Raw genomic sequence first — 8,352 nt, forward strand, 5'->3', positions numbered from 1 at the left:
GATGGTTTAACCCGTGCCAGGCTGCTCTAACCCGTGCCAGCTCTGCAGGAATTTCGGTGCCAGGCTGCCTTAACCCGTGCCAGCACTGCAGGAACTTCCGGGACAGAGGGGGATCAGAAACTGAGTAGGTGCCTGGATGGTTTAAGCCGTGCCAGGCTGCTCTGACCCGTGCCAGGCAGCCGTAACCCGTGCCAGCGCTGCGGGAGCTCCCGTGCGGCGGGCCCGGTGCCAGGGTCACCTCCGGGCGCTCTGAGCCGCCGTCCCTCCCTCCCTCCCTCCTCCCTGGCTGGCCCGGGCCGCGCCGAGCCAAATCCCGCTGTCACATGGAGCCGGGCCGGGCCGGGTGAACGCGGGGCCGCGGATTTGCCGGGCCGGGAGCGCGCTCGGCCTTTCCCGGCGCAGCGGGGCCGGGATTCGCTGCCCGCCCGTAATCCCGGCCGGCAGGCGGGGACAGGAGGCGACAGGAGGCGACAGGAGGGGACAGCGGAGCTGGTGGCTCCTGGTGCGGTGGGAGGCGTTGGTTGGGCTGCCTGTGTGTGGGGGTCCCATGGAGGGTGACACCGCGTGAGCAGTGTCACACTGTCCCCGTGAAGGTGTGACCCCTGGGAGCAGTGTCACACTGTTCCCATGCAGGGTGACACCCCCATGAACATTGTCTTGGTGTCCCCACACAAGTGTGACCCCTCTATGAGCGGTGTCACATTATCCCCGTGCAGGTGTGACCCCTCTGTGAGTGGTGTCACTGTGTCCCCATGCATGGTGACCTTTCTGTGAGCAGTGTCACATTGTCCCCATGCAGGTGTGACCCCTCTGTGAGTGGTGTCACATTATCCCCGTGCAGGTGTGACCCCTCTGTGAGTGGTGTCACTGTGTCCCCATGCATGGTGACCTTTCTGTGAGCAGTGTCACATTGTCCCCATGCAGGTGTGACCCCTGTGAGCAGTGTCACAGTGTCCCCATGCAGGTGTGACCCCTGGGAGCAGTGTCACAGTGTCCCCATGCAGGTGTGACCCCTGGGAGCAGTGTCACAGTGTCCCCATGCAGGTGTGACCCCTGTGAGCAGTGTCACAGTGTCCCCATGCAGGTGTGACCCCTGGGAGCAGTGTCACAGTGTCCCCATGCAGGTGTGACCCCTGTGAGCAGTGTCACAGTGTCCGCACGCAGCTGTGACCCCTCTGTGAAGAGCCCCATGTCCCCAGCCCGATGTGACACCCGTGTCCCTCCCTGGGCCCCGCCCACTCCCAGCAGGGCGGGATGTGGGAACTCTCTGGGGACATCCTGGGACAACCCCATTGTCCCCTTTAGGATCCCCCCAGGATTCCCAGGACTCCCCGTGCACCCGGGGTGTCCCCTGAGTGTCCCCAGCGTGTCCCCAGCAGTGTCCCCAGCAGTGTCTCCCGCCTGTCCCCGCTACCTGGGGACAGCACAGCTCGGTAGCCCTTTGGGGACACCACGAGGGGACATCTCATCCCCTTCGGCCACCCCTCTTTGGGTGGCAGTGACAGCGGTGACGGGACAGGCCACCACCTCCCTGTCCCCCTGTCACACGTGGCTGCCCCTCGCGGTCCCCTCCTGCCGGGGGCTGTCCCCAGTGGGGTCGGGCTGTCCCCAGCGGGGTCGGGGTGTCCCTGTCACCCACTCCAGCCCCCCCCGTGCCGTGGGAAGAGGGAGGAATTCGAGGCTCTGCCCCGTCCCCCTTCTCTGCCCGGGGTCACCCCAAAACCCGAATTGGGGGGGGGTCCCATGGTTGTGTCCCCCCAAACCCCCCGAAATCTACTGTGTGCCTCAGTTTACCCCTTCCACAGGATCCGTGGGGAATGGGGGGGTTCGCCCCCCTGCCCCCCGCTCTTGGGGACCCTGGTGTCACCCCCGCCGTGGGAGGGGACACGGGGAGGACAAGGGGGGGACCGAGGGACCCGAGAGGGACTCCTGGAGCTGGGATCCCTGAGGGATCACGGAGATCGGGAGGGAGAGGGGATCCCGGGAATCGGGGTGCTGCAGGGGGTCCCAGGAGAGGGATCCCAGGATCAGGATCCCAGGTTTAGGATCCCAGGAGAGGCATCCCACGTTTAGGATCCCATGTTTAGGACCCCGGGAACAGGATATCCCAGGATCAGGATCCCAAGATTAAGTTCCCAAGATCAGGATCCCGAGATCAGGATCCCAGGTTTAGGATCCCAGGAGTGGGATATCCCAGGATTAGGATCCCAGGTTTAGGATCCCAGGTGAGGGATCCCAGGAGCTGATTCTGATGAGCAGGCGTGCCAGGAAAGGAAATTCCAGGAGCAGGATCCCAAGTTGGATCCCGTGTTTAGGATCCCAGGATTGGGATGCCGGAGCAAGCGATCCAGGAGCAGGATCTCAGGTTTAGGATCCCAGGTTTAGGATCTCAGGTTTAGGATCCCAGATTTAGGATCCCATGATTGGGACCCCAGGTTTAGGACCCCAGGTTTGGATCCCAGATTTAGAACCCCAGGATTGGATCCCAGGTTTAGGATCCCAGGATCAAGATCCCAGGATCGGGATCCCAGGTTTAGGATCCCAGGTTTGGAATCCCAGGTTTGGATCCCAGGTTTGGATCCCGGGTTTGGGATCCCAGGTTTGGGATCGCAGGTTTAGGATCCCAGGTTTGGAATCCCAGGTTTGGAATCCCAGGTTTGGGATCCCAGGTTTGGATCCCAGGTTTAGGATCCCAGGTTTGGATCCCGGGTTTGGATCCCGGGTTTGGGATCCCGGGTTTGGATCCCAGGTTTGGATCCCAGGTCTGGATCCCAGGTCTGGATCCCGGGATCGCGGAGGGATCGGGGCTGCGCGGCCCCGCCGCCCGCGCTCGGAGCTGTCCCCGCGCTCCTTTGGGGTGGGGACACCCGGGGTGGCAGCGCCGCCCGGGTCCCCCCGGTGCGGGCGGGCTCGGCCACGGGCTCGGTGTCGGGGCAGGGCTTCCCGGGGGGGCTGCGGCACCGGGACCCCCAGATTTCGTTTAATTCCCTTTAATTTCGTTTAATTCCTTTTTAGCAGAGCGGGCGCGGCGGGGCCGGGCCGGGAGGAGCGCGCCCACTTTCGGGGCTTGGGGACAGCCAGGCCTGGGGCTGGGGTGTCCCCAAGGCCTGGGGGGGTGTCCCCAACCCTCCCGCACCGGGGACACCCCGCACTCGCCGGGCGCGGCCGCTCCGGTAACGAAACCGGCGCTGCCCGACGGGGCTGGGGACACGCGGGGATGTCCCCGAGGGTGACAAAAGGCACCCACGGTCCTGCGGGGTGGGCACACTGCTCGGGTGTCCCTGCACGGTCACACGGTGCCACTCGCAGCCAGCCGTGTGTGACCACGAGTGCGGCCACCCCGATGTCCCCAAAAGCCACCGGGGGACGGGAGGGGTGGCCGGCCACGCTCTGCCTCGTGGCCGTGTCCACTCACACCAGCCGGACACCGCCCCACGGCACGCGTGGCCATTGTCCTGGTGTCCCCGCACTGTCCCCATTGTCCCCTCACGCTTACCCGTGTCTCCGTGTTTGTCCTGCAGCGTCCCCGTCCCCTCGTGTCCCCCACTGTCCCTGGGGTTTTTGCCCGGTGTCCCCTCACAGTCCCCTCCGTGTCCCCTCACGGTGTCCCCGGTGTCCCCTCACAGTCCCTGGGGTTTTGCCCTGTTCCCCGTGTCCCCACACAGTTCCCGGTGTCCCCTCACGGTCCCCCCGTGTTTCTGCCATGTCCCTACACTGTCCCCTCGTCTTTTCGTGCCCCGCGTGTCCCCACGCAGTTCTGGGTGTCCCCAAACAGCTCCCGCTGTCCCCGCACTGTCCCCCTGTGTTTTTCACAGTTTCCCCGTGTTGTCCCCAGTCCCTCCGTGTCCCTTCACGGTCTCCCCGTGTCCCCACAAAATTCCCCCATGTCCCCGTGCAGTCCCCCAGTGTTTTCTCACAATCCTCCCGTGTCCCTTCACTGTCCCCGGTGTCCCTTCACAGTCCCGTGTCCCCACGCAGTCCCCTCAGTGTCCCCCCGTGTTCCCTCACATCCCCGGTGTCCCCTCAGTGTCCCCCCGTGTCCCCACAGAATTCCCCCATGTCCCCACGCAGTCCCCAGTGTTTTCTCACAATCCTCCTGTGTCCCTTCACATTCCCCCGGTGTCCCCTCAGGGTTCCTCGTGTTTTCACAGTTCCCCCGTGTCCCTTCACAGTCCCTCGCGTCCCCTCACAGTCCCATGTCCCTGTGCAGTCCCTCCGTGTCCCCTCAGTGTCCTTCCGTGTCCCCTCATCATCCCCCGCGTTTTCAGAGTCCCCTCGTGTCCCCTCACAGTCCCCGGTGTCCCCTCAGTGTCCCCCCGTGTTTTCACGGTCCCCCAGTGTCCCTTCACGGTTCCCCCGTGTCCTTTCACTATCCCCTCAGTGTCCCCGGTGTCCCTTCAGTGTCCCCCCGCGTTTCCACAGTCCCCGGTGTCCTTTCACGGTCCCCCAGTGTCCCTTCACGGTTCCCCCGTGTCCTTTCACCATTCCCGGTGTCCCCTCAGTGTCCCCGGTGTCCCCTCAGTGTCTCCCCGTGTTTTCACAGTTCCCCCGGGTCCCTTCACAGTCTCTCGTGTCCTCTCACAGTCCCCCCGTGTCGCCTCACACTCCCGTGTCCCCGTGCAGTCCCCCGTGTCCCCTCAGTGTCCCCCAGTGTCCCTTCACGGTTCCCCCGTGTCCTTTCACTATCCCCTCAGTGTCCCCGGTGTCCCTTCAGTGTCCCCCCGCGTTTCCACAGTCCCCGGTGTCCCTTCAGTGTCCCCCCGGTGTCCCCTCACAGTCCGCGGTGCCCTTTCAGTGTCCCCCCGCGTTTCCACAGTCTTTCCCTGTCCCTCGGTGGTGTCCTCACGCAGTCCCCGGTGTCCCCGCAGTGTCTCCCCGTGTTTTTACACTCCCCCAGTGTCCCCTCACAGTCCCCGGTGTCCCCTCAGTGTCCCCCAGTGTCCCTTCACGGTTCCCCCGTGTCCTTTCACCATCCCCGGTGTCCCCTCACTGTCCCCCATGTATTTTCACAGTCCCTCCGTGTCCCTTCACAGTCTTGTGTCCCCTCACAGTCCCCCCGTGTCCCCTCACAGTCCCCGGTGTCCCTTCAGTGTCCCCCCGCGTTTCCACAGTCCTCCCGTGTCCCTCGGTGGTGTCCTCACGCAGTCCGCGGTGTCCCCTCAGTGTCCCCCCGGTGTCCCCTCACAGTGCCCGGTGTCCCCTCAGTGTCCCCCCGCGTTTTCACGGTCCCCTCGTGTCCCAGGCAGTCCCCGGTGTCCCCTCAGTGTCCCCCGGTGTCCCCGGTGTCCCCGCGCTGTCCCCGCTCCCGCCGAGGCCCCGCACGGTTCCCGGGCCCCGCCGCTCTCCCCCGCCCCGGGCCCGGTTCCCCGGGGTCCCTTTTCGGGGTTCCCCCGCGGGGCTGTCCCCGGGGCAGCCGTTCCCTGGCGGGGCCGAGCACAGGGATCCCCCGGTGCCCTCCGAGCCCGGGGCTCACCGGGAGCGGCCGCTCCGGTACCGGGGGGAGCGGCGGCTCCGCTCCCGCAGCCAGGCCCGGGGCCGGCCGAGCCCACCGAGCCCGGCCTTACCTCCATCTCCGGGGCACCGCGGGGTGCGGATCCGGCTCCAAACCGGGAAAATCGGGGAATTCTGCTGGGTTTTGTGGCTCCCGGAGCGGCGAGGAGCGGGGGATGCGGCGGGGCGGGCCCGGGGATGCTCCGGGAGAGCGCGGCCGGGCTGGGCTGGGCTGGGCTGGGCTGGGTGTGCTGGGAAAAGCGGAATATCGATAATAAAAACACCGATAAATGGCGCTGATCGTGCTGATAGCACCGATAATAGGAATAGGAACGGCACTAAGAATAGCAAGGCTAATAGTGACGCTAATACCGCTAATATTAACGCTAATTAAAACAACAACAGCAGCGCTAAACCCGACACGAAAACAACAACAAGCATGCGATAAAAAACGGGAATTTTTGATTAGGGTTATTTGTATAATATTGTTGGTTTTGAGGAGCGGGGAGCCCGCGGATCTCGTCGCTTCCCCTTCCCGGCAGCTCGCACCCGGTGTTTTCCCCTTTTCCCCGTTTCCCCTTCTCCCGGAGCAAATCCCTTCCCGTTATTGTTCACGTTAATCGTGGGGATAACGGAAAAAAAAAAAAAAAAAAAAAAAAAAAAAAAAAAACCAAAACAAACAAACAAAAACAGCAGCAGGAAAGGAGCGGGAGCCGTGAGGAGGCGGCGGGGGCTGAGCGGGCACCGGCGGCTTAGCGGGCACCGGGGCGGCTTCTCCGCCGCTCGTTCCGCGGCCTCAGCCGCCGCCCGGGGCCGGGGCTCGGCCAAAGGAGGAATTTTCGTTCCAGCGGCTCCCGGGCGATCGCCGCCCTCCGTCTTCCCGGTGGGACCGGCCCGCAGCCTTTCCCCGCGGCCCCGGGGGCTGAGGCCGCAGGGCGGGCTGGGTTTGGGGTAATTTTCCTCGTTTTCGTTAAAAATCGTTGGGTTGGTGGCGCATCCACCAGCGGGCCCGGTGGCGGGGCACGGCGGAGCCCGGCTGTCCGGCTGTCCGGCTGTCCGGCTGTCCGGCTGTCCGGCTGTCCGGCCCTGCCGCAGCCCGGCGAGGGCAGAACCGGGAACGGGGAACGGAGAACCGGGAGCGGGAAGCCGGGAATCGTTTCGGGCCGCCAGCACCGTCCCCGGAGCGGCGGCTCCGTCCCCGCTCGCCCCTCCGGGCCCCGCAGAACCGGGGAGCGGCCCGGGACCACCGGCCTGGAGCAGGGCCCGTCCCCGCGCTCTCCACCCTTTCCGTTCGCTTTATTTCCTTCCCCTTTTCGCCCTTTTGATTTCTTCCCTTTTACTTTCCTTATCCCTGCAGGTTTAGTTCGCCTTTTAATTCTATTTTTTTTTTCCTTTTGAGTTTTATTTTTTCCTGCTGTTTTCCCCGCGCTGTTCCGGTTATTTCAGGGACGGGCCCAGGCCGCGGCAGGCTCGGACATCCAGCCCAAGGCCTTGAACTCCCGGTGCCCTCCAGAGCCCGAACCGGGCACCTCCCGCCTCCACCAGGCTCTACCCGGTGCCCGGGCCGTACCCAGACCCCTGCGGGCCTCCCAGCCCGGTGCCCGGTACCGGCGGAGCTCAGGAGCTGCGAAATCTCGGGGTTGCTTTCGCTTAAAACTCAATTTATTTATTTTCAATCCGCCGCCGTTAGAAGCGTTCCCGTTCCCGGCAGCACCGGGGAGGGGGGCGGCCGCCCCCGGCGAAGCACCGCGGCCGCCGCCGCCGCTTTTTCCGCCCGGTTTTGCCCCGTTGTGGCGACAGCGGCGGGACGGAGCCCCCCGAGGCCGGGGAGACCCCCGGGACACCCAGCTGGAAACCGGGAGCCGCCCCGCTCGGTGCCCGGTGCCCGGGAGCGGCTGTGCCGGCTCAGGGAATTTCGGGGCTGCCCCGTGCCCCATCCCGGGGCGGCAGCGGGGTATCCCCGCTGGCGGCGGGGACTCTCCCGGTAGCGCGGGGAAGCGGCACCGGAGCCCCCGGCCCGCCGGGGCCGGGGCATTCCTTTATTCGCTGCCACCTCTGCCCCGGGCTGGGCGGGGGTCCCCAGGGTGAGCCCCCCGGGAATAACGGGGAAGCGGAGCCGCCGCCGCTGTCGGAGCCGGGCAGCGGCCGCCGAGGGGCTCTTTGTTTACCAATCGGTGTCACGGAACGGCAGGGCAGGAAATTGCGTCTCTACCGGGCCGGTAATTCAAAACGGGCTCTTTCCTGGCCCCCCGCTCGCCCCCAGCCGCTCCCCGGGGCCGCGGGGGCTCGGCCGCCCGCTCCCCGCTGCCGGCTCGGCGGCGGCCGCGGGGGATGCGCGGCGGAGCGCGGCGGCGGGGGGGGGCCGGGGCGGGGGGGTAAGGAGCCNTCCCCACCACCCCCCTAAAATCATCGCCCCCAATCTCCCGGGGTTGATTTCCCCCGCACGCGAATCCCGAGCGCGGCCACCGCCGGCGGCTCTCCCGCTCCCGCCGGTACCGGCACCGCCACCGGGACCCGCACCGGCACCGGCGCTCCATGGAAGGGCAGCGGCTGCGGCCGGAGCGCCTCAAGTTTGCCCGGAGCGAGGTGTGGAGCTGGGGAGGGGGCGCGGTGGGCAGGGTGGGGGGCTCGGCCGCCTGTCAAAGTTTGAAACTCCTTCTCCCCCCCGGCCTCGCACCCTCCCGGGACGCCCCGACGGGTCCCCCCCACCCCCGGTTCCACCCCCGGCCGGCGGGGCGGGGAGGGGGGTGCGCTTTAAATGCCGGGCCCCCGCTTGCGAGAGGGCGACAGGCGACAGGCGACGGCCCCCGGCGGTGCCCGGCCATGGGGGTGAGCCGGGGCGCCGAGCCCCGGGGGGGCCGC

The 8,352-nt window shown here is 66.3% G+C and overlaps 1 protein-coding gene across 3 annotated transcripts in view; it reads left to right on the forward strand.

The window, feature by feature from the left end:
* The first annotated feature begins 7,941 nt into the window (after positions 1–7,941).
* Positions 7,942–8,352, forward strand: part of VAX2 (ventral anterior homeobox 2) — a 23,337-nt gene continuing 22,926 nt past the window's right edge. For all 3 annotated transcript variants that reach the window (XM_039724490.1, XM_039724499.1, XM_039724508.1), the window contains exon 1: positions 7,942–8,076. The gene's annotated coding sequence lies outside the window, so the exon portion shown is untranslated. The remainder of the gene's footprint in view (positions 8,077–8,352) is intronic.

The sequence above is a fragment of the Passer montanus genome, unplaced genomic scaffold (assembly GCF_014805655.1).
Source record: "Passer montanus isolate IOZ18808 unplaced genomic scaffold, ASM1480565v1 scaffold109, whole genome shotgun sequence".
NCBI lineage: Eukaryota > Metazoa > Chordata > Aves > Passeriformes > Passeridae > Passer > Passer montanus.